The sequence below is a fragment of the Aptenodytes patagonicus genome, chromosome 4 (assembly GCF_965638725.1).
Source record: "Aptenodytes patagonicus chromosome 4, bAptPat1.pri.cur, whole genome shotgun sequence".
Lineage (NCBI taxonomy): Eukaryota > Metazoa > Chordata > Aves > Sphenisciformes > Spheniscidae > Aptenodytes > Aptenodytes patagonicus.
Genome location: NC_134952.1, coordinates 46,363,062 through 46,389,058, shown reverse-complemented (window position 1 = coordinate 46,389,058; position 25,997 = coordinate 46,363,062).

Genomic DNA, 25,997 nt, shown 5'->3' with positions numbered 1-25,997 from the left:
AAAAGTTTTAAAATGCTTTGAGTATTTCTGCTGTCTAACCGTCTATACCTATAATGACTCAAAATCTGGATACTATTGAGGCATTTGTTTTTTTGTCCTTCACCCAAATCATTCACTAGATGACACTCTTGTATCATAATAAGTTCTCTTGGTATGCAAGACATCAGACTGGCTCTTTAAAATGAGAACACAAATTTTAATGAAAATAATTAAAGACAGTACTTTATTTTTTTCATGAAGGGCTGTGTAGAGAACAGTTCATACTTATAAGCTAATATTAAACTAAAGTTATAAAAAGATTCAATACAGCAACTACCGCTAGAAAGCTGTCTTAAGAATAATGTAACAGTCCAGCAAGTGTACATTCATCTGAAGCTGAGCTTGTCATGCTCAAGACAAGATAAACAAACAAAAGTTTTACTTTATTTTTTCCCATTAAATTATTGCAAATATTGCTCATTGTAGATTCAAAGTACAGTAATAGATTCTGCAAGAGTGAGTTACTATTTTTGTATACGGCCTGAAGTAAAAAGCAAAGAACGAATTAGAAAATGCAAGTAACTGCTTTCAACCATGGACATTTCTTTCACCCAATTAAATTGGGAGACTGAAGTAATGAATCCTGTTACTTTTTTTCTTAGGGCTTATCTCAGAGGTTAGGATTCAAGGGATTTTTCCAGTAACTTATGAGAACTTCTTCTGTACTAACAGAAATAATCACTAAACACCATTATGAATTCCAAGTTTATTTCTCCAGCCACTTTTCCAGTCCCCCTCCAGGTTGGTAGATTTTACTGCACCACATGTGAAGGCTGCAGAAGAACAGATTCAGTATACTTTATTTCCTCACATGAAGATGGTCTGTGAAAACAGGAACACCCGGTGTTCTTTGTGCAACATTAGGAGTAGAATACATGACAATATAGTGGCCCTCTAAATCTGTAGCATGTGTATAATCTGCAAAAACGTTTCACATAAGTTATCTACTGTTCTAGACCTGGTCTAGCACAGATGGTGAAAGTGGTTTAACGTAGAATCCAGAGCACTGTGAAGCTTAAGTTACTGTTTCTCAGCAAGGGACATCAGCAATTATATAAATAGCAAGAATATCACGTCTGTATAGTCCTCTTAACCTTGGAGTTTAAGGTAGTGTATTTTACTCTTTTAAATAAAACTGTTATAAAATTACTTTTCTGCAGAGGAGAGCATGGTAAATGAAGAATTCCATGAGCATAATTTTTTGGTAAGTATTATAATTCTTTCTTTGTAAGAATTATGTGCAATGCCACTTTGGTCTCAGAGTGGGTGAAGTATTTCAGAAAAGTAATTTACATTTATGCTTCTATGAAGATTTAAATTTTGGGTTGCACAGGAAAAGTTTTGTAAGCCAATTTGCCAAAACATTCATACAAGCTAAATAATTCTTTTGGAGATATAGTATATATCCAGTTTTCAAACAGAAAAAGATATACTTGGGGTAGAAATAATTTAGTTGATGAAGTTGCATCAACGTTATGGCTTTTATCATCATAGTTTTGTGAGTCAAAATAATCATTGATTTCTTGGTTTTAGTTACCGAGCTGAAGTCATTACGAATAACATGCTATAGTTTTTCATATACTTAGAGTGAGCAAAAAAATAGTTTCTCATCGCTTATGTAGCACAGTAACTCCTGAGCATGTATTTTATGGATTGTGGCTTGCGCTTTTTTGAAGAAGTATATAGACATCACACACAGTTGTAAAAGTGTGATTCTATTGTCTAAATTCAAAGATATGATGGAGATCACACATAATAATAACACTGGCAGGCAAGGGAAGAAAAAAGAGAGAACGGGAGGTACGTGTGCCCACACACTGTCATTCACTGCCTCAGGGGAGGCACGTGGGTGTTTGGGTGCAGGGGAAGTGGCAGCTGCTGGAAGGAACCTGACGAGCACAGATGCTGGAAGAGGTGCCCATTGGTGCTGAAATATCAGTTCATGGTTGTGAGAGTAGATAAGGAGTGCCCAGCCCTTTGCCATTAAGAATACAGAATTCAGGTGCTGAGCATGCTGGAAAATAATCTACACCTGTCTGTTCCAGGCTGTGTTGGAGTATTTTAGTGAAGGAGCATAAGAAAGCTATTAGGACTGTACCTATGTTTGTAGTTTTCTTCTACAGTTTAAATTAAATTCTTATGTTCTAAGATAACAATTTTTAATGATAAATTATATATATGAGATTATTTATATATATAAGTGTTTTTATATATCTATAATTCCATTAAATAAAACAAAAGAAAGTCATGACCGATTACAAATTTTGTAGCAAATTATTTTACACCAGAAAATAAAACTGAATGCTATGAACTTTGTTATGTCCAGTGACAGGTTTTGAGAGTTTATATCTAAATTCCCAGTGGGCCTTCCTCAGAGACAGTGAATCACAATTCTCTAAATAATTTTCAATCAATTTTAGACCAAAGCCAAATTTAAAAGTTCCAATTTCCTGTGGACTGTAAATAAAGTTGTTTTTTAATCTTAGTTTTGATGTCATCTGTGTACTACCAAATGTGACCCAGAAAGATGAAAAGTAGTTTATACATTACATTTTGAAGTTAATTTCTATTGAATCCGTCTAAATACACAAGTTCAGAGGCCTGTTTTTGAACTTTAGGACAAGATCCGCAAAAGGACTTGATGATTTAATTTTATCTTTGTCCAAGGTGACAGCCCTCCAAAACCTTGCTTATAATTTGTCATCTTCTGACAAATACCTAACTGTCGGGCCTAATCTGACACCTAGTTTTAATAGTGTCATCAGAAGTGGGAGCTGCTAGTATTCCACAAGTACTATACTCAGAGCATGCCCAGATCACTAAGAGTAATGAGACACAGAACACGGAAGGATGTTTATGAAAGGGATTTTATTAATTGAAATAAAGGATTACATCTTGAATTTAAGATGGTGTTGACAAAACAACCCAAACATATTCACTAACTTAGACATTTAAATCCTTAAGTTTTCTATAGCATTCTTCATTTGCTTTTCACTATCGTTGTCATACTTATCTCTCAATTAAAGCTGTTTCCCAAGAAATATCCTAAAGATAAGTATTCCATCTTGGGTTTTTATGTTACTTAAGTAAAGTCAACCTAAAAGAAACAAAATGTGGCTTAGTAAGAGCATAAATCAATCCCTAAATTATTTGCTTAAATAGCTAGAAAATAATGGTATGTCATTATCTTTTTTAGTCTGCACTGAATCATGATCTTTTCAGCTCTCTGAAACTGTAAGAAAAAACATTTATAATGATCACATTCTGATTATATTTGTTTAAGGTCCAGGTATCTTTATTTATAGCTTTTGGGTAGGGTTATACTACCTGTACAAATATTGTCCTGTGAATAATATGTTTCTTTCTATGAATTTATTCTTTTTAGTTTCTTTTTTGATACTTATTGCCAAAGTTTTTTTCATGATAGGAGAAGCAGCTTATATGTATGTATAACCTAACATGATATGCTTGAAGATGTCCAAATGAACAAATATACTACCTAAATAAAAAATATTGTTTACTTTTTCCCCCCTTTCTGTGAGTGAATAACATTAAATTAATATGAAAAGCCATAGTCTCTTTTTCCTTGATTACCCAAATGAAAATCCTATGCAACTTGACTAAAGTTACTGAGCTACTCTACATTCACACTTATATAACAGAAAAAGATGATCTTGGACACATTTCTTACCTAGAACAGTAGAACACATTAAAAAAAAAAAAATCAATCAAGCAGATTTTATCTTCCAGCCAGTAGATTATTAAAAAGAAGACCAGAATATTATTGTTTCTCATTAACTATTAGCCCACTGGAGCAGGCTGGAAGTCTTAATAATTACAAGCAGACCAGTTTTTATGCATTTATTTTTAATCCTGTTTGTGAAATCAGCAAGTTGTTTTTCCTTCTGAGAGACAAAGCGTGTCTTACTCCAGTCATAGTCTCCTCATGAAAAAGTCATGTTAATCTAAAACTTATTAACAGAGTATAAGGACGGTGGTATTAGTTCAGACCAAGGACCATTTAGTCCAGCATCCTCTTTCCAGCAGGGCTATGAAAGGATGCTAAGTTGCAAGAAGTTTACTTGAAGCATTTCCCAAGTAATCTACTGTCATATAACTGTTTTCGGCTCAAACAGTATCCTGTGCTTAATGCTGTTTATTTGTTTAGGAACCCTCTCAGTGGTTCTCCCTTGCCCAGTCTCACCTGGAACTGTGGAAAGGATAAAGCATATTTGTGACAAAATGTTTGTCTACAAATATTCTCATTTGCAAAACGTGCAATCAAAACTTTGACATATTAAGTCGTTTTAAGAATCCTACCACAATGTTCAAGATTAAGTGTTCTGTGTGCAGTCATGCATGCAAAACTCATGTTTAGAGCGTGTGAGGACAAAATAATTTCCAGCAGAACCAAAGGTAATATATATTTAAATAACAAAAGGAAAAAGGTACAGGATGTATTTGAAACATGAGCCTAGCTTAATTCATAATATGCAGGCCTCTTTCAAATATTATAGAAGCAGTGCAAATTTACAGAAATGACAACAATTTAGAATAATTAAGTTTTTTGACACCCTGATCCTTTACACTGATGAAAAGTGGGCCCATGCTTAAACATGGAAGAATTGCATTCCACAGAATGGTCAAATGTGTTTACTTTGGTGACAAGGAATAGCATTTAGGTAAATCTGACAACCACTTTCTAATATTAATTGATCCAGGATGAGTTACACATGACCTACTTAGAAAACTTCTTAAATCAAGAATTGGATCCAATACTTCAAAATATCTATGCTTTTCAAAACACAGATTGATATTTGAATTAAAATAAATTCATATTATTTGTGATTTCCAGTCAATAATGCCCCAATTCAGAAGCTTAATACAGTTTGAAGTGATATTTGTTCTTCTATGGTTTTTAGGCATTTTTTTCCCTTCTAAGCATGCCATTCACACTGCTTACTACCTGCACTTCTGCAGATCTGTTGTCAACACCATTGTTGAAAACCTTCAGTCTGTTTTCCACCTAACAAAAGATGGTCTTCTTGGCCTTCATTCCTGGTTGACAATTACATACTGTCAGTAAAAAGCAGACAAACCTGTGGTCATTTTCAGCAGAAAGTGCCCCTGTACTCGGCCCTGGTGAGGCCACACCTCAAATACTGTGTTCAGTTTTGGGCCCCTCACTACAAGAAGGACGTCGAGGTGCTGGAGCGTGTCCAGAGAAGGGCAACGAGGCTGGTGAGGGGTCTGGAGAACAAGTCTGATGAGGAGCGGCTGAGGGAACTGGGGTTGTTTAGCCTGGAGAAAAGGAGGCTGAGGGGAGACCTCATCGCTCTCTACAACTACCTGACAGGAGGTTGTAGCGAGGTGGGTGTCAGTCTCTTCTCCCAAGTAACAAGTGATAGGACTAGAGGAAATGGCCTCAAGTTGCGCCAGGGGAGGTTTAGCTTGGACGTGAGGAAAAATGTCTTTACTGAAAGAGTGGTTAAACATTGGACCAGGCTGCCCAGGGAAGTGGTGGAGTCCCCATCCCTGGAGGTATTTAAAAGACGAGTAGATGAGGCGCTTAGGGACATGGTTTAGTGGGCATGGTGGTGTTGGGTTGACGGTTGGACTCGATGATCTTAGAGGTCTTTTCCAAACTTAATGTTTCTATAATTCTATGATTCTATTGGATATCTTGTGTGGGAAAGCTGAAAACATTAAACACAGTAAAAGGATAGACACAGATAGCAGGAGAAATGACTGAAAGCATGATTAATTAGGTCAATTAGGTCATATGAATATGTGCCAAGTAATGGGCTTTTTTCCTGACCCTGCACAGCTTTCAGTCAACCATCTTTCTCCAAGTTAGCTAATTACATATGTCAAGGATGTATGGCTTTAAAGACAGCTCTCAGGTTGACAGTGCAAGCAGATGTCTCAAACAATGATTCAGAAACCACCAAAAATGTTGCTGATAACTAGGCGCTAGAAACAGCCCACTCTAAATTTGCTATTAAAATGAAAATCTGTAGCACCAAACTGTGAGAAAGAAAAGCTGATGTACATCTGCATTTTTTTCAGAATAGGAGGAAAAAAAAGAGGAATAGTTCAAGCTATAAAAAAACATGCAGAGAAGATGTGCTAACACAGGTATCTAGTCTTTAGACTCCATTGTCAGCAGCAAGTGTCAACTGTTTGAGACAAAATCTCTACTGACATTTCTCACACTGAGTTTTAGTTTTCTATGTTAAATTACTCTGCTCTATACAGTGTTGATTGCTTAAGAAATATAGCGATGCTAGCTAAGACTTAGTAATTCCCTAATTACACTGCTCCCACACTGCTGCACACTTAAGCAGCAGGAGAGAGAGCAGCCAAACACACATGAATAATCATAAACATTTTCACGATGAAAACATACATCAGGAATTTATTATATCTACAAACATGAAATGCCATCTCTTGTAATGACAGTTGTAGTCAAGTTTAGATGCTACATGATGATAAATACCATAAAATACCTACCAATAAATTCCCTATTGGATTATGTCTTCCTGGGAATTCAAACACAACTTTATGTATAAATTGGTGTTCATTCCCTAGTTATGTCATGTCTTGTTTCTTTTGGGGTGTTTTCCTGGAGTAATTTGCTTCTCCTATTGCTGAACTTTGCCTGATCTTTTTCCACATGCAAGATTTGGGGTGTTATGATGCTTTGTTTCCTTGGCATCAAGTACAACCGAGAATAAATTAGATAGTTTTATTGTAACAATTATTCTGTGGGCCCAGAAAAATAACAGTTATTATTAGAAATTCATGGATACTTAAATCATTTGAAAGTACCCTTTGGTCTCCTCTTAAGGAATAACATTGCTAAATCTGGGTTTATTAACATTCTCTTTGCCAGTCTTATTCTCCACTGGGGGATCGACAACCAAAGTAGTGTGGTTTCATCAGAAACTGTGCACTGCAAGATGCTGAGAGGTGGTTTGGAATGAATATTTCTTATTACATCGTAGAGGCCATGAGGATTTCTGTTCAGTCTTGCCTTTGGGATTGAGGGAGCAAAGTATGAATTTAAAATTACTTTATTTTAAGATGACCTCACCACTAATACTAAATTTCTGATGTGGCAAACATAAAGGATGAGACAGTCTTAGTTTTAGAAAGCTGATTTAGAGCACTGGGCTGTAATGGACAGGGTGGGAAGAATCAACATGTAGAAGCAGGACAGTCAGTTGATGTTATTCTTTCATATTGCTTGGTTCAACGGGTACCTAATACGCATAGAGATCTGGCAACGCTTGTTTTTAAAATTGAAGGCAAGTTACAGATTTATACAGATACTTCAGAAAGTAGGATGCTATATGGCATCATGATTCTTCAGGTCTTTTCCAACCTCAATGATTCTATGATTCTATGATTCTATGATTCAGAATTCCCCTGATCCAAAGAGTCAGATTTTACCAAAACATTATGAGGCAAAACATTATCCTTCCCATACTTCCTTGAGGCAAATCTTCTTTGATTTACCGACAATATGGGTTTTTTATTAAAACTAATATCTTGGTGTTTAAATATCAAATCTTCTTTGATTTACTGACAACATGGTTTTTAAGTACCAATATCTGCAGCAGGCCACAAGAGATGCATTATTGGAAATGTTATGCTGTAGTCACAAGTATATCAATTTTAAGAAAATAATTTAGAATCTGCAGGGTTCCTCAGAGTCTGCATAGAGTTTTTGTTATTATTCACTTTACAAATTACATGATTAATTATTATTTCATCGGCTGAGAATGATCAACAGGGAAATAATCCAGGCATCAGATGTTACATTTTTATTTTGTTAAGTGTCTTAATGTTACAATATTATGTTTCAGCCTAGCAGATTCTTTTCCTGTTTTTCCTGCTGTACCAAGGGATGAATATAGCACAATTTGTACATATTTCTAGACTTAACAATTTAAACAAGTTAGGAACAGGAGAAGGAGGATAAAAATATTTTATTAACATACTGAGACCTGCTACCTCTTCTAAAGAGAGTGAAACAGGTGAGAGGGGGGAAAAAAAAAAAGCCCAAGAAAACTAAAAACTTTTACATAAGTGACTCCCTGAGAGATTCTTCAGGCTGCCAAGTCTCAAAAAAAATAGAAGTAAAAATGTTGTTTCTAAATGAAAAGTGTCCCAGCGAAAAAACAAGCTTATTATTAAATGAGAGTTTACAATTTTTATGCCAACCAAGCTTCTGTATGTTAAAAAAAGGTTGAATAATAATGATATGGAATTGAATCCATAATGCTCAAATTCTACAAGAGCATTGCATAGGTAATGTCTGACATACATTTGTCAATCATTTTAATGAAAGACAGATATATTCCTACTATCCATGGCTAAAACTCTTAAGAGTTTTTTTCGGCATACTTTGATGAATTTATATCTAAGAAAAATTTGATATGCAAAGTAAAATTAGAAAACTGAATAATAGAACTAAGTAAAACATAAAATGACAGACTTAGGATTCTTGAGCATCTGGATATATTACTTACAATGTTATATTATCTTACAGACAACAAATTCTCAGTTTACTTTTCCATCACCATAGTATCCGTACATCTACTACAGTAAAGGATATGCTTTAGTTTTCAGTTGAACAGAATATTTAACTATTATTTGTAGAAGGCCATAGAAATGAAAAAGTGACAAACCATAACAAAACTGATTTTTCCAAGGATATTTGAAAAATAGTCCTCAACTGTCGATATAGAAAAATTAATAAAAACTCAAAGATCACCGTTTAATCATTTTTCCAAATAGTCACTGTTCTTTGCATCTCTTTTGCAAGAAAACAAGTTCTGTAGGATTGTCCTTTGCCTTTTTCTTCTTGCAGTCTTTTATTTATCAGTAAAAAAAAAAAACCTATGGAGAGAGTATTTGTTAGCAAACCCAGGAGAGTATCTTGAATGGCATTATCATCTTTCATTTCAAAAAGACAATTTAATGATATGTAATCCATTCCAACATCACCAACTGATCAATATCAGTAATTTCTCTTCACTCATGAAAAATAGTAGCTCTTTCTGCTATCTTTATTCTCAGATAATCAATAACGAAAGCCATTTGAACTCCTGTTTCACTGAAATACAGACATTCTAGCAAGTGAATTAGATTGCCACCTGCAAAAGGAAAATATTGTCTGAAAGCAAATTTCAATAGAGTAATACTGATGTAGGAAGTCACAAAATCATGCCAATAGGTTCTGTTAATATTTTCAGCTTTTCAGAAAAACAAAAAGAGAAATTTCAGGCTTGAGTATTTTGATTGACACAAGTCTGTTGATTAGGGAATACTATTTTTATACAGAGGAACTTGTTGTTAATTAGAAAACAAAGAATATGATACATATTTGGTTGGGATATGTAGACTCAGTCCCAGCACTGTTTTACTACCTGATATTTTGATAAGCCACTTGGAAGGTTAAATTGTAATTATGTAACCATGGTAACATTGTTGATGTAGAATTTATGTAAATGTAAAAGATTGGTCTATAAAACCAATACGAATTGGGCTCCTGATGTATTAATTATTATGGTTAGGAAACATTTGAAAAATTTATATGTAAAATAAGATAAAAGATTCATTTAAGGGAATGAATATTTAGAGTGTGGTTTTTTCTTTTTGCCAGGAAATGGTTCACCAGTCCTTCCCTTTCAGCAACACGAACCTGTGAGTTTCAAATACATGAAAACACAACTAGCTAAATCACAAGTGCTTAATTTGTTCTATTTAAATCTGAAACTAATCTGGCCCATTGTATGTTCTGTAACCTGCTGGGGGCGGGGGGGGGGGGGGGGGGGAGAAAAAGGAATAAATATGGGAAGGAAAAAAAGGGAACTCAATTTTCCCTGAAGCCTCTTGTAGATGGATGGACCTCACTACCGTAATAATGAAGAACGATGCTTGGACCTGCAGAAAATGCACTCAGCCACTATCGCATTATTTCGGAATGCCAGAAAAAGCAAGCAAACAAAAAAAACCAAACACCAAACTGTGGTTGAGCACAGCATTAAGAGGAAGAACCTCTTTGTATGTTTTTTGTTTATTTCAGAAGCAGCAATCAAATATTACTACTTAGCTGTTCCTACTGAAAAGATTCCAGATGTAGTTAAAGTCAAGAGAAGTTTAAACACTTAAGTTTTAACCCAATAGTGTTAGTCATTTACTCATTTACTTGTTAGTAAACCTGACTAAAAATATCAGTGAGAGTTTATTGGAATTTGGACTATATTTCCACATTTCAAAAAGGTTCATTATAACTGGAACAACAAATATCTACATTTGCTATATGGAGCCGTTTTAGTATCTTTCAGTACTTGTAATCCAGGATACATTTCTTCTATAATAATGTAAGGTGGAGAGAGAGAAATAAATAATTAAAACAATAAACAAGAAATATTTTAAAGAACTTGCATCAAAGCAGCTCAATTTCTGAGATTGAATTGTGAAAAAGTTAACTATTGTATTATACAAAGAACAACTAAATATTATAGGGGCTAAGAAATGGTCTACAGTTAGCATTTTATATCACCTTCCTCTTACTGTGTTGGGATTGTTATTGAACCTGCCTACAGTTCCAGAACTTCACAGATTCACAAAGTTTATACTATTGGGACTGAATTTGTGTTTGAGTTTTGAAAGACAAAGTGACTAGCCATTGCTCTGAAATTAAGTGAATCTATGGTGACCTCATCGCAGTTTACAGCTTCTTCAAGGTGGGCAGCGGAGGGAGGAGGTGTTGATTTCCTCTCTCTGGTGACCAGCGAAAGGACATCTGGAAATGGTATGAATCTGCATCAGGGGAAGTTCAAATTGCACATTAGGAAAAGGTTCTTCACTGAGAGGGTGGTCGGTCACTGGAACAGGCTCCCCAGGCAAGTGGCCATGGCACCAACCCTGTCAGAGTTCAAGGAGCGTCTGGACGAGGCTCTTAGTCATATGGTTTAGTTTTAGGTAGTTTTGCAAGGAGCAGGGAGTTGGACTCGATGACCCTTATGGGTCCCTTCCAACTCGAGATATTCTATGATTCTATAATTGCAATATGTTAATATTTCTGCTTGTATTTAATTTTCCCTAAATTTTCATTGGTATCAAACATAAAGAAACTGAGTGAAAATGTGTTCTTCTATTCTTTAAGGTCATTAGATGTAGGTAAAGTGTTTGCAATATTTTGGACTTTTTCATATTGGCTGTGATTTGAATGTTAAGCAAGGAGGAAATCAAACATGTCAGAACTGACTGGAAATAGAAAAGCTTCATACTGAATTACTACAGACTTGCATTTTCTTCTAGAGAGCAGTTATAACTCTTCAGAATTGTTACTAATATCGTAAGAACTACTGATTAATGGGAGACATCTTGGCAACTAAAAGTGAGCATTTTAGATTCTGTTTTGATAGTACTTTTTAAGTTTATCTGTCTATAATATACAAAGATAGTAAGTTTAATTTTATCAGACAAACAGAGATAAAGATGTCTTAGAAAAGTCATATAAAACATAGAACACAACCTCACTTTTCAGAAGTGCCTGAGGCTATGCTTTCTGAAGGATCTCGATGGCAAAAAGCTCTTCTGTAGTATTAAAATTCCATCAGGTCATGGTGGTTTTGCCAATATATATTCAGCTAATCTCAAGTGACCAATAAATAATTATCACTAGCTGAATAAAAATGAGAAGATCATAGCTACACAAATCATGTCTGAATATTTTCTCCACTTCAGAGAACATGGGTGATCAAGCCTTTTTGGGCCCTATTCCTGTCACCAATTCCATGAGTCAAAAGAAAACAACAGGAAGTCCTGTCTTGTAAATGAGAAGACCACTGTTAATCAATGAAAAAACCTGCAGATGACAAAAGGAATAATTCAACCAAATATATGATTAGAGTTTGCTTGTGTCACATGCGTGTTCAACAGCTGTATATCTGCTGTTTTGAAATAGGCCATTACAGCTTAGACCCGACTGAATATAACACAGATGAGGTGTAAAAAATTGTAAACTAGGCATAGGACTTTGTAAATCAAAACACTTATTAAGTGGCCTTCTTATCTCTTCTGCGTGATGGTGCAGAGCAGCCAACCTGAATGGGAGCATGCAGTTGCCAACCTTTTCTAAAATAAGTATGCTAAAATCTCTTTAAGTACCTCCATATTCTGTCCACATCTCACTCCATCATTGTATGCACTTTCTAAGTCAATTTTCTAAGACGGTTAAGTATGTATTAAGTATTAAACCTTCTGTTTTGTAAAAATACCATTGTAACATTATAAATTTAAGAAAGTGCAACACCATTCAAAAGTAAAGATTATTATATAAATAAATAAACTTAATATAATGTCTCATTTTGTTCATTTCTCCATGGATTTGGAAGCCATCCTTTCCATAGTCTCCAAATTCTGCTGCTCTTGCACTATTTGTGTTTTGTGCACTGATTGTCTGCTCTGATATCACACATACATACTGCCCTTAGTGAAACTCCTTGGATGCAACTGGAGGCAAAATTTGGCATAATATATTATTACATGGAAAATGTGTAGCTAGAGAAGAAATAGTAAGCATTTAAAATGTTCTAGCTTGTCTTTAATCCTTGATTGTCTTCGTATTCCAGATTATTTCACTTATTCTACTGATTACGGTTATATGAATGTTTTTGCCATTAATTTAATGTGCGGGTTGCTTTTCTGTAAAGGGCATGTGTTGTTATGGATATTCAAGGTATAATGAATGATTCCTTTATTTACTTACATTTTAAACATGTTATTGCATTGCCTGTGTCTATAAGAAGTGCTCATAAATTTAAATTTAAAAAAAAAATAAAAAAATTAAAAAAAAATAAAAAATTAAAAAAGGATCAAATGCAAGTTAATAAATTATAGAGTAATAGTCTGTGTACTTTATTTCTTTTAGATAGCACAAATATACAATGAGTTTTCCTACCATACAAGTAGTTAATGGTTTAACAATGAAAATGTTAGTATGTAAAACCTCATCTTTGTTATGTAGTTCTGTTGAAAAACCATAAAGTTGAAAGAAATTTGGGACTGAGCAGCTTTGGGAAGATGCCAAAGGATGCCTTATTCTCATTCCATCTTTTTCATTACTATACATCATGGACAACCCATTCCACGGTGTTATGTACAACACAAAGAGCACGGTAAAAGGTGGCACTCTAAGCAGTCTGCTGAATTATTCTGTATTTGGTGCATGATATGTATAAACTATTCACTGTTTTGGGTATACTTTATATAAGGAGATGCAATATAGAATATTGTCTGACTTTGGACTGAAGCATGTCTTGACAGTACAGGGAGTACTGTCTTGTAAAATTAGATCCAAAATTAATACAAAAATTGTTCTTTATAAAAAATATATATTTGGTTATGGCCAAATGTCTGGCATGGATTTCAACACTGAAAAGACTACAAAGAAGGAAATACATCTGTTAAATCCCATTTTTTGATTCACAGGGAATAAAAAGGTGGAACTCTAGTGTGAAATGCTCCAAACAATTACCTGGAAGTGCTCCAAGGCCTTTTATCTTTTTTCCCCTTAAGTGCTAAAAGGTTTTTCTCTTTGTGGATCTGATTTGAGAGATGTACAATGTACATGAATTAACATAAAAACAGGTGGTTCAGTGTTCATGGATGTCCTAAAATCTACTTTTTAAATCTGGTGCAGAATATATCCTTTAATATCAGATTTAACATCAACTGAATCCTTAACATTCATTTCAGGAACACTACGCACTTAAGATCTGAGTAATCTCTCAGATGAGACCTGGCATCCTAACAAGATCTCATCTTGAAAATATATATGATGGATGGTTCTGAATAATTCTTCTTTGGAAAGGCTCTGATCACAGCGTTTCTTAGTATTATCAGTTCTGACCTATAAGCTGGATTTCAAAGTAACCATTTCTGTTTGTTTCCTTGATTGTGTTAACTTTAACCTGGATTGTTTCCCTAACTCATTTCAACACACAGCTGCACAAAAGCTTGTGCCAACAAAAGAAAAGTAATGGCACAGAAGTGGGACTAAGCTAATAAGTGCTTCTTTTAGCTGCAGTACAAACTTAGGCTGCCTTAGAGGCTTCCTAGAAGCCTGACCAAACTAACACTCACCCTTCTGAAGTAAGAGCAGGCTAAAAACGTCTATTTTCTTGGACAGTAGTTCCATTATATCCGGTAATAACACAGAATTGAAACAGCACCAGGACAGTAAATGTCTTTCACAGCTTGTTGTCTGTTCTACAGATTGCTAGTCTACATAGCAAGCTAGAGAGAGGATAGACAGAAGGGAGCATGGCAGCACCCCAGCAGGCACTGCCACCCCCAGGGGGAAATGACAAGTGTCTTCCAAGAGCACATTGCTAAGTATGTAACTGCATCAAAGTGCTAAGATAAATTTGGAGTAAACTGTTTGAAATGTAAATAAGCTTCAGGTTTTTAATCAGGGTCTGCTGCAGTCTGAAAGTCAGGGCACCTGTATGGTTATTAGAACGCAAAAGGAAAAAAATTTTGCTGTGTTTTATTACAGTTAATATGAATACATACTTTCATGCCTATAGCTTTCAAGAATATTCTTTAACTGGGACCATGAGTGAGATGTTAATGCAGTCAGATTGTAGGCATCTGAATTTGAGTAAATGTTGTTTTGGATTAGACAAGAATAGCTCTCCAAAGTTATTAGTAATTTCTAATAAACAAGATCTTTGAATAATTAAACAAAAAACACACAAGAGTGAATGCAGCATAACCAGTATCAAGCCATAGATCTTAGTTTAATAGTGTTAGCAAAAGACCCATACAGTTGACTATGAAAAATACAGCAAAAACTGTCCGAAATAGGAAAAGCTAAACATACTACCAGAATGACATTACTTATATGTCCTGTTGTGAAAGTGTTGACCAAAATGAAGTCTTGCAGGTATTACTTGCGATCTACTGTATAAAGCCCAGAAAATTTCACCAACCTTATGGTATAGTTTATAATGCAAATTCAATGCACAACATGGTTTAGCATATTCCTCATATGTGAAAATATTGTAGAATCCTAAGGGATTCAGGCTCCACTATCATTTGGCTGTTAAGCAAGAAAAAATATAATTGTTACTCTGAAATACTTCAAAGAGAGTCAGTAATTTTATAGTCTTATTTTAGTATTAAGCTATCTTTGAAAAAATGAATGTTCAGACTGGCATTTCTGGTGGAACAGAAAGCTCACATAAAAAAAAAAAAACAAACAGAGTATCAGTCTAGCAAAATGCAAACACCATTGACAGAGTATTACCACTGAACTGTGATGACACAAAGCAGGAAGAATTCTCTCTTTTTTTGTGCCATGCAGGCTTACCATTTAGCAGGTGGAGAATGAGCTGCTTTGCCCAAAAAAGCCAGCCAAATGGTGATTTGCATGATTACACAGAATTTGTCTCATTAAAGCTTCAGTGCCCAGATTATCAAGTCTCTTTTCCCTCCTCTGCATTTTTGGCAGAGAATACATATGAGACTTGCATCATTAAAAGTCTAAAGAATACAGTTTTGAACAGCTGATGGAGACTAATTTATTTGAAACAAGCACAGTGTAAAAATATACTTTAACCAATAACCTGGTTTTTAAAAGTTCAGAAGGCAGAGGCAGAGACTGACAACAGGACTTCCAAAAGATTTCAGGGTGAAAGGCCTGATGGAGGGAAGAAGTCACTCAATAAAAGCCAGTCCCAATCTTGTTCTGTCTGGTGTTAGAGATCAAATGTGAGGCACAAAGACACACTCACTTTAAGAAAATTGTGTTACAAGAGTTTTGAGACAATATAAATATGCTTTCTGCTAACAAGAACCTCAAGAAAACAATGAAAATAACATGCTTTCCTTGTAGCAAAAAAGAAACAGATACATCCCTATTTCTGTTGTTTCCAGGCATTTTCAGTCAATATCTATAGCATTTTGTATCAACATCTTCCAGAGCTACAACTTCCATCAGAAGACAGAACTTCACTGGTGCTCCCACTGTTAAATTGCCTTCCATGGCCATCTTGACTTGGAGATGGAGTTATCTCCACTACGCTGAATTCTTGACTGCCCTTTAAGTAAGAAAGCCATTTGTACTGTGTGACACAGATGTTTATTAATGCAACTGGTAATTCAAAAGTAGACCTTACTAAAGTAAAGTGAAGCCCTCTGTGGATTCATTCATACTCTGACTTACCCCATGTTAGATGTTCCCTCTAAAACACTGAATTCCAGCCAGCTTCTTCCACTTTGATTCAGAGAGTGAGGGAATCGGTTATCTTCCTAAAAATTGTGTTTATTGTAAACAGATCCATTCAGTCCTCAGACAACCTATTCATGAAAAAAGTTTGCTTAGTTTTCAAAGATACCATCAGTCAGTGTCTTAAATAAGAACAAGTTAACTCTATGCACAGATTAATGAAAAATTGTCATTATTAATACCAGCATTTTTATTGACACATTTTCCAAACATTTGTGATATAAATATTACTTCACACAAAAGATATCATGCATTACATATTACTTTAGCAGCACTAACTGAAACAAACTACCGTATTAAAGCTCTAGAGATGACAGAGGTGCTTGCAAAAAATGCAATAAGGAGGAATCATCCCCTTGACCTTGGCATTTCAATCAAAACCCACTCCAGGGCTTTTGGAAAAAACTCTGTATAGTTTGCTGGCACAGATCAGCACAGATTAATAAGCCTCACACTTAGGATTTCAAAACTATCAAGATTGTAAAATTAAGAATTTAAATTCTCCTTTCCACATTTTTTTCCTTGACCACCATCTGTATAAACCAGCATTGTCCTATGAGCTGCACAATACAGCCAAGTGGAACTAATGTTCCGTTTTAACCTCCGTGAAACTATATTTTCAATAAGTCTTGACAGCACATACAGATTTATGATTGGGAAAGAACACAAATAAAAAATTAATAATTTTTGTATTATTAAAAATAGTAATTTTTATTAAACATTTTTGTTTAATTGTTTAAAACAAAATAATCACGTGCACCTTCAAATTCAAAGGTTCCATTCTGTTCCCATTGAAAATAAAGTTGTTTGGTGATTTCTCTGTGAATCACTCTTTCCTGGCAAACGGAGGGCTTCATTTCATATGGGTTGTGTAACAGGAATAGCCATGAATACTGAATATAAGTATGTTGGGAAAATGTCATTTCTAGTTTTAAAATCCAGTTTCACAGATTTTTAATATAAATTTCTATCACTTGAAGTCAGCCCACGGATATTCTAAGTCCAGAAAGTACCTGAGGTTCTGACGCTTTTTGCACAAGCATGAGAAGGATGACTGATACTGAACTCAATGGGATTAGGAGTCAAGAAAAAGGCCTACTTACACGGCACCCCAAATATAAGAACTACTAAGCATTAAGATCCTTACTGTAAAGCAAAAGAGCTATTGAAGAATTGGCGCTGATTGAGTGGGAAAAGACCACTCTGTAAAATATATACTTATAAATACATGTGAGAAACGCAACATGCCTCTAATGTACTCTAAATCACTATACTTTGGAAAGATATCCTTTAAAAGAACCTATTTGCATTACTTTTATAGACAGCTATTTTGTTTCTTGTCACTCAAGTCTTGAATTTCAGGTTCATTCTTTCTTTCTTAAAAAATTGAAAAAAAATTAAAAAGAGTAGCAATTGGCATGGTCAAAAATTTTTGAATGAAACATTTCAACGGCAACTGGAATTTTGTCAAAAGTGAGGGGGACTTTAGAATAGAATAGAATAGAATAGAATAGAATAGAATAGAATAGAATAGAATAGAATAGAATAGAATAGAACAGAACAGAACAGAACTATTTCAGTTGGAAGGGACCTACAACGATCATCTAGTCCAACTGCCTGACCAATTCAGGGTTGACCAAAAGTTAAAGCATGTTGTTAAGGGCGTTGTCCAAATGCCTCTTAAACACTGACAGGCTTGGGACATCGACCACCTCTCTAGGAAGCCTGTTCCAGTGTTTGACCACTCTCTCGGTAAAGAAATGCTTCCTAATGTCCAGTCTAAACCTCCCCTGGCACACCTTTTAACCGTTCCCACGCGTCCTATCACTGGATCCCAGGGAGAAGAGATCAGCACCTCCCTCTCCACTTCCCCTCCTCGGGAAGCTGTAGAGAGCAATGAGGTCGCCCCTCAGCCTCCTTTCCTTGAGAGATTAGTTTTATATGACACCAAAGATTGATCAAACTTCCCTTGAGGTCTGAACATGCCCTCACACATTGGTAGCTGCCAGGAAAGGAGCCTACTTCAGCTCATGGACGTGTAGCAAATGACTGCACATTTAGCATCATGTTCATCGGTTTTTTTCTCATGGTAAGAAATACCAGGGGGAGAAGTTTCAAGCTGATAATACTTTATCTGTTTATTTGATTCAGTTCCTCTTCTGATCTAACATCTCAATTCCATCAAGGCTCAAAGAAACTCTCATCTGAACATCATTTTAAAGTATTTCCCCTTCAACATAGAGTCCTGTACTTACTCCTTTGAAGTCAATTCTTAATCTAAGTAGTTATTTAAAAATTCATATCCCATATGTTTTAACCAATCATCGGAAAAGTAACTCTTCCTGTTTTGAGTTTGGATAAAAAAAATGATTCAACTTTACCAGATAATGACTTTCCCGATTAACATAATATTTTCATAACTATATACCTTACTTCAGTTATAACTGAATTTATTATTATTGAGTAGAAAATGTGTTGCATCTACCAAAAAAAATCTTATTTCAAAGTTGCAATCACACATCTCAGAAGTAACGTACTTATGTAAGGAACTAAGAAGTTTCTCATTGTTGAATGGGAAATACAAATTTAAAAGTAACTGAAGTAAAATACTTGTCACATTTGGTGTTATTCCTAAAGTTCTTAAAACAAGAAAATTAGAATACTGGTAAAATTTATTACTTTCCACAGGGAACTCAGTCCTAACTTCTGAATAAACTTAAATGTGAAAACTCATTCTTTCATAAAGCTTTTAAATACCAGGATCTTTCCAAAAAGTAATTTTTTGCATACACTAAAAAACAATTTTCTCTATACTAACTGATACATTAGATTCAGTTATATTGATTTTTTACTTTTAAAATGTATATTTTCTTTTTGACCTATTCTCCTTAGATTTGCTATGTATGTTACTTACAATTTATAACAAATAGGTCCAAAAAAACAATAGAAAAAAATTATAAAACCAGAAGACCTATATACATTTTCCAAGATACAGAAGAATAAACATAGCAAAAATTTTTAAAGCAAACCAGTTTAAAATGTGTATCTAGAATATGTGTAAACTGCTGTTTTCTCCATCCAACCCAGCAAACAAACTTACATGTTTTTCCAAATAGTCTGAATAGTTCAGTTAATAAAATACCTGATCAAAGCTATATGCATGTACTATAATATTTTCTGGACATAACAGTATGAAAATAACTCTAAGCATCTTAAAGTTGATTATGGACACTGACCAAATGTAACAATAAATCTTAAGCAGTAGAACCTTATTACTGTTATCAACACTGAGCATTACTCTACTAGTAAAGAATTTTCATCCATATTCATATGTTTCTCATCTAAAATTGAAATACATATTTGTCATAAACCACATTTGTTATATGGGTTTTTTTTGCTCTGAAGGACATATTTCTAGGAGAATGCACAATTTCAAGTTTTTCAAACATTCAAGATACTTATTTCTGTATATGTATTGAAGGATTGTCTGTTATCTTTTTCCCAGCTACTTTCTGAAAGCTGTTTTACCATGCAGGTCTGAACTTTTTTGTACTTCTTGCATCAGTACCTGTTCTGATATCACAAGAAAAACCTTCCTGTTGAAAGTCAGCCACAGGAGAAATGTAATTGGGAACTGAGTCTTTTCCATCTCCATTCAGATAGATATCATTCTGTTAAATGTTTTTGTAATGAAGATCTTGAAGTCTGGACTTAAATAAAGAGAAGAAAGAGAGAGCACATCTCTCATTATAGCAAGCTACTGATATAATAACAACATCATAGTGTTTTAAAGACTTCCTAAATTTCCACAGAAAGAAGCCTTAAAAATTTAATTTCCTCTTCTTCTCACCTTTTGTTCTGAAAATACACTGACTTTATGTCTATCTATTCTCTAAATCCTTGGTGATTGTATCATCTTTTCCCTATCTCCAACGGGACTGCCCTTCTTCCCATCACTCAGTTCTCCCTATGTACTCCCTTTCCCCTCCCTTCTTCCTAACATAACCTCATAGTCAAAGGTAGCATGGCTTGTTAGGTTATAAAATATATATCATAGGAATACAGGTATATAAAGGAGTCCTCTGGTACTGCAGGACATACTCTCTTAGAAAAAAAGGATTATGAAACCTCACTCTGGCTTCTTCAGCTGTGAAGCATGTTTCTTTGAACTTCTCTCTTTACTATTAACAGAAATTTTTGTGAATGTCAGGGAAAAAAACTAACCAAAAACCAACACACACACACAAAAACCACAAAAAAACCCACAAAAATATGTTCTGCCGTACATATTTCTCCCCTGGGGAGAAGATACAAGAACACAGAATCTAAGATGCATTAGTCACTTTGATGAGTGAACACCATAGAAGGTGCACAGAAAATGAAGTGACAAATTTTAACACAGCAAATTTAAACTAGAAGGGGTTAAAAGGTCTCTTCATCTTTTGACTGCTACCTGGGAAGTAGCTTCCCACAGACCTTTTTATTTTACCTACACATGCATTTTTATGAATAATGTTCATTATTTTGTGAATTATTTTATGATTAACAATTATTTTATGAATAATAGGTGAGAAAGATTCAGTGAAGAAATTTTTCTCAATGAAATAGGAATCTTGAAAGGATGTGTAATAATGGCGGCTTCTGAATAAATCTGAAATACAGAATAGAATCATAAAACAGCCTGGGTTGGAAGGAACCCATGAAGGTCATCAAGTCCAACTCCTGACTCCATGCAGGGCAAGTTAAACCATATGTCTAAGAACATTGTTCAAACGCTTCTTGAACACTGACTTCGTGCCATGACCACTTCCCTGGGGAGCTTGTTTCAATGCTTGACCACCCTCCCAATGAAGAACCTTTTCCTAATATCCAGTCTGAACTTCCCCTGACACAGCTTTAAGCCAATCCTTCACATCCTATCACCGGTCAGCAGAGAGAAGAGATCAGCACCGCCCTCTCCGCTCCCCATCATGTTGAAGTTGTAGAGAGCAATGTCTAAAGACTGTGACCTATTGCTGTTTTTTTCACAAATTCTACTTACTTTTACTCCAGACTGTGGAAGGTCAGAATCATTATAACTTGCAGAGCAGTACACTGATTTCTAATGTTGTGTTTTAGACAAATACACATTGTCCAGTTACTGGTTGAAACCAACGTCCTGAAAGAATAAGAAATTGAGAGTAAAAGTGTCACATTTTCCTGCGTTAATCAACTGTTGAATAAATATACAGTTGTTAATAATGTTGTTAAAAACCTTCTAACTACCTCAGGATTTTATCTGTTTTGCAAAGGTTTACTAACAGTTAACTTGGCTCTGGGCATTAACAAGATATTTTGGTTTTATATACTATGATGCTCTTTGTTTTCATGTGACAGCCAAGAATAATAATTCATTACTTTGGCTCCAAGATGATTCCAAGCACATAAACACAACTTTAAATCAAGACCTACATGTCATGCATTTGCCAGCATTAATCTTGGGACTCTCACTTCTTTCTTGAATTTAGAATGTAAAATACCAATTTAAAAATAAAGCTTTAAGAATTCAAACAAAGTAGTTTCCTAAGTGAAAGACAGAGATCTCTGACAGGACCAAAGAGCAGATGAGAAGTAAATGAAAAAAAAATTAAAATTATAAAATATGCATTCCATTTTACTAAACTTTCAGTGTAATAGTACTATATTTAGCTTAGGAAATTTTGCATATGCCTTAACTAGGAAAGTTATTGTTCAGCCTCATTAAAGACTTTTTAATGTGATATGATTTTTCATTACTTGAAACAAAAAGATATATTGCTTGAATCATCGACATCTTTAAAGCAAGAGTTCAGTAGAAATCATGAAATGATCCTAGGCCACTACAATAATGGATCATTTAAAATCTGGTAAGAAGTGAAACATTTCCAAGAATTAAAAATAAAAAGATAAGTGGATCAAAATTTGAGGGGGGGTGTTATTTATTTAATAAAAATTCAATTGCCGACACAATCTGTGAAGGTCTGTCAACCTTCATAATGAGAACAGGAGCCTTATCCCAAGTCCTTACCACCAGAAGCAGAGTATTATTGTTACATCCTGAAATTTCTCCTCTCTAGTCTGGATTTAGATTTTTTTTTTTTTATTTATGTTTGAACAAAAATATGAAGTGAGACACAAGAAGATTTTAGTCACATTAGACACCACACTAATTCAAATAGCAAGATTATTCGAGCTTTCATAATCTATAAGAACAATCACTTGCTTTTCATACACACAAAAAAAAAAGTGATTACCAAGTTTTATTCAGTCAGGTTGAGCTGATGTCCCCACCAAAAGTGTGGCCCACTCCTCTTACCAAATCCCCGTTCTAACTTCCTCTCTTCTGATGCTTACATTCCCTTGGATGCTGATCTGGAAGCATATATTACAAATACTTTTAAGACTGGGTTACTGCACATCTGCATGAGTGCCAGTACAAGGAAATTAATATTGACAGAAGCTCGATTTTAACCAAGTCAGTACTTCATTGTTTTCTGGAATCAGTCCAGGTGTTTTGTACAAAAAATGTATTCCTATTACTCCAGTATTTAACTTAACATGTAACAAGAATATTTGCTTAATGAACGGAGAGAACAAGATTTGAAAACAACACAATAGACCATATGAGATTCCTCACACATACACATTCATATTACTTGTTTCTTCCGTACACAATAGTCCTTACACAGTTTATATTTATCTTTCTTAACTATGAAGTTAATTGTTTCCAACTTTTCATAAAAGAGTCAAAACACCTTTTACCTTCTCCCTTTTATTATCTGTGGAGAATATAAAATAAGTATTTTCTTAATTAAGAAAAGCACTTCCTAAAAAATCTTTCTAGTTGCAGGTGGAAAGACAAGAGTTTCATGTTCCAGAAACTGATAAAACATTTACTTTTGTAATGCTTTTGGCAGATGGATAAGATGATGGAAAACTTTTGAGCACATGATGACTTCCTTGAAGCACAAATTGCTGTATTAATTACTGCATAAACTGTATACAAGAATTTTCCTTCCTTTTTTTAATACTAATTTGTTGATGGGTCCCCAAAGATAGCGTTTTTCTCATTAGTCTCAATTGATAATACATTATCAAAGCTAATATATAAAATTTTCAATTTCTCCTTGTGAAAGAGAACCTATTATACTCTTGTTGATACACAAGGCATTTGTTCTGCAAAGATAGACCAACATATAACTAAAATGATGTGACATTCAGTCATAATCAAACCAAAGATGTCTCAAGTGTTATTTCCTTAGAAGATATGCCAAGATTGTTTTTCTGAGTCACTCTCATTGCATGATGCTTCATGTTTGGAACTTAAAAAGAAGAACAGAGAAGCTTCTTCATGAACTACAGTTAGAGGGTTTATTGGTATCTTTACTGATCTGTACAAAATCATTATTCATTACAGAAAGTGCAAAATCCCTCCTTTTCAAGTGTGGTGATTTTGCCCCAGCCAGCAGTCAAGCACCCACACAGCCACTCACCCACTCCCTCCATCCCAGCAGGACAAGGGGAAGGAATAGGAAGAGCAAGAGTGAGAAAAATTGTGGGTCAAGTTAAAGACAGTTTAATAGGTGAAGGAAAGGGGGGGAGGAGGGGGGAAGGCAAAAAAAAGCAAAGCACAGGAAATCGCTCACCACCTCCCATAGGCATACCAATGCCCAGACATTCTCTGAACAATACCCACTTTGGAAGCAAGAAATCTCACCTTTTTCTTCCTCTACCCTAGTTGTTATTGCTGAGCATGTTCCTATGTGACATGGAATATCCCTTTGCTCAATTCAGGTCAGCTGTCCTGGCTGTGTCCCCCCTCACATTCTTGCTTACTCCCAGCCTACTTACTGTGGGGCTGGGAGGCAGAGTGGGAAAAAGGGAAAGCCTTGAAGCTGTGCAAGCACTGTTCGGCAACAGCCAAACACTGGTATTTTATCAACACTATTTTAGCCATAAATCAAAAACACAGCACCTTATGAGCTGCTATGAAGAAAGTTAATCCCATCCCAGCCAGGCCCAGTACATCAGGAAATAGTTTTGTTAATGGATTTGTATGACCTTACTCTCACATTCCTGATCTATACACAGGATAGAAGACAAACAACTGAAAAATCCTATGTTAAAAAAAATACTTCAGCTCAAGTGCTGTTCATCATCATTCTTGTAGGGTGATGATGACATGAGCATAAGGTATTTGTTTTGTGTTTCTTGCTTTGCTCCAGCCAGGTTCTTCAGTTTTCAAGCAGTGGTCCTGATGTATCACCTAAGTTTGCAAACCTTACCCTAGGCAAACAAAGAATCCATTTCTGGAGTGAGTTCTAACACAGATGTCTAAATCCTTCTTTCTATACACCTTTCAGCAACATCGAACACATCAGTAGTACACCATGGATAAGTCCCATAAACACTAGAGTCCTCCTGTATTTAAAGTCTGCTAAACCTGCACAGGCATTTCTACAGAGCTCGGGAAAGGCCTTTCTCCCGATGCTGCCAAAATAAGTGGACTTACCACTGTGCTTCCACTGAAACTAATCATTTAACTGAAGTTCACCTATATGCTCTGTGTTGCTTCACAGTGACCTGATTCAGCCGCCTTCTCTCTTGTTTCAGAAAGAAAAGGAAATAAGGATTGTCCTTTAAAATAAAGAATGGATCATCATCCTATTGAATTAAATAAAAACCTATTCTTTTAGATATGAGATTGTCCTTTAAAATAAAGAATGGATCATCATGCTATTGAACTAAACAAAAAACTGTTCTTTTAGATATGATGTGGGTGGTTAACCTAGTCATGATTCCCTGAAAATCCACCTGAATATGTGAATTTCTAACCTAGGTTCCTTGAAAATTAGTCAATTTTCTGTGAAGTAACTGTTTCCACTAAGGGAATGACTGTCTTAAACATGGAAAGAGCTGATACCGCTAATGGTTATTAACTCATGAAAATGTTTCTTTTTCTGAAAGTCTTTGTGAAAAATCTCTATAGAGAAAATAATTTCCTGCACCTTTTCTTCCAGGTTCATATAACAGGAATGTATATCAATCAATACAACAGACATCCCCCTTTTCCTTTTAAAGTAATAGACATTAGGGTAAAGTCATTTGTCTTCTGCTCTCAAGACTGATAGCTCAGGAAATTCTACTTGAATTATTTCCTATTAAAATATTAAATAAATGAGATAATATCAAGAGTATTTGTCATTACAATTTTCAGAGTTTAGCAAAGTGAATTCTATTTATTGTGTAAATATTTGGCACACCAGCTCCCAGAGATATGGCATACCCAGAACCGTGTGTGGTGAACACATGGCTTAAGCCTAATATATGCACATTATGACACCAAAAAGAGAGACCAACATGTATCCTGGAAAAAACAAGTCTTGTCTGAGGTAGCTGAACAATTACATTATTTCCTAAGAACATCTGTTGTATGTCATTTCACAGCATTCTTTTTTCCTGACCCACCAACAAAATAAACGTAAGACATCAATGACTGAAAACTGCAAGAGCAACTAGTGAAACACTGTACTGGCAGGTAAGTGTTGTAAAATGAAGCAAAACTGTGACCAGTGCCAGTAATGAAAGATGTCTTAAAACCATAAATGGTATTAAACTAAGATAG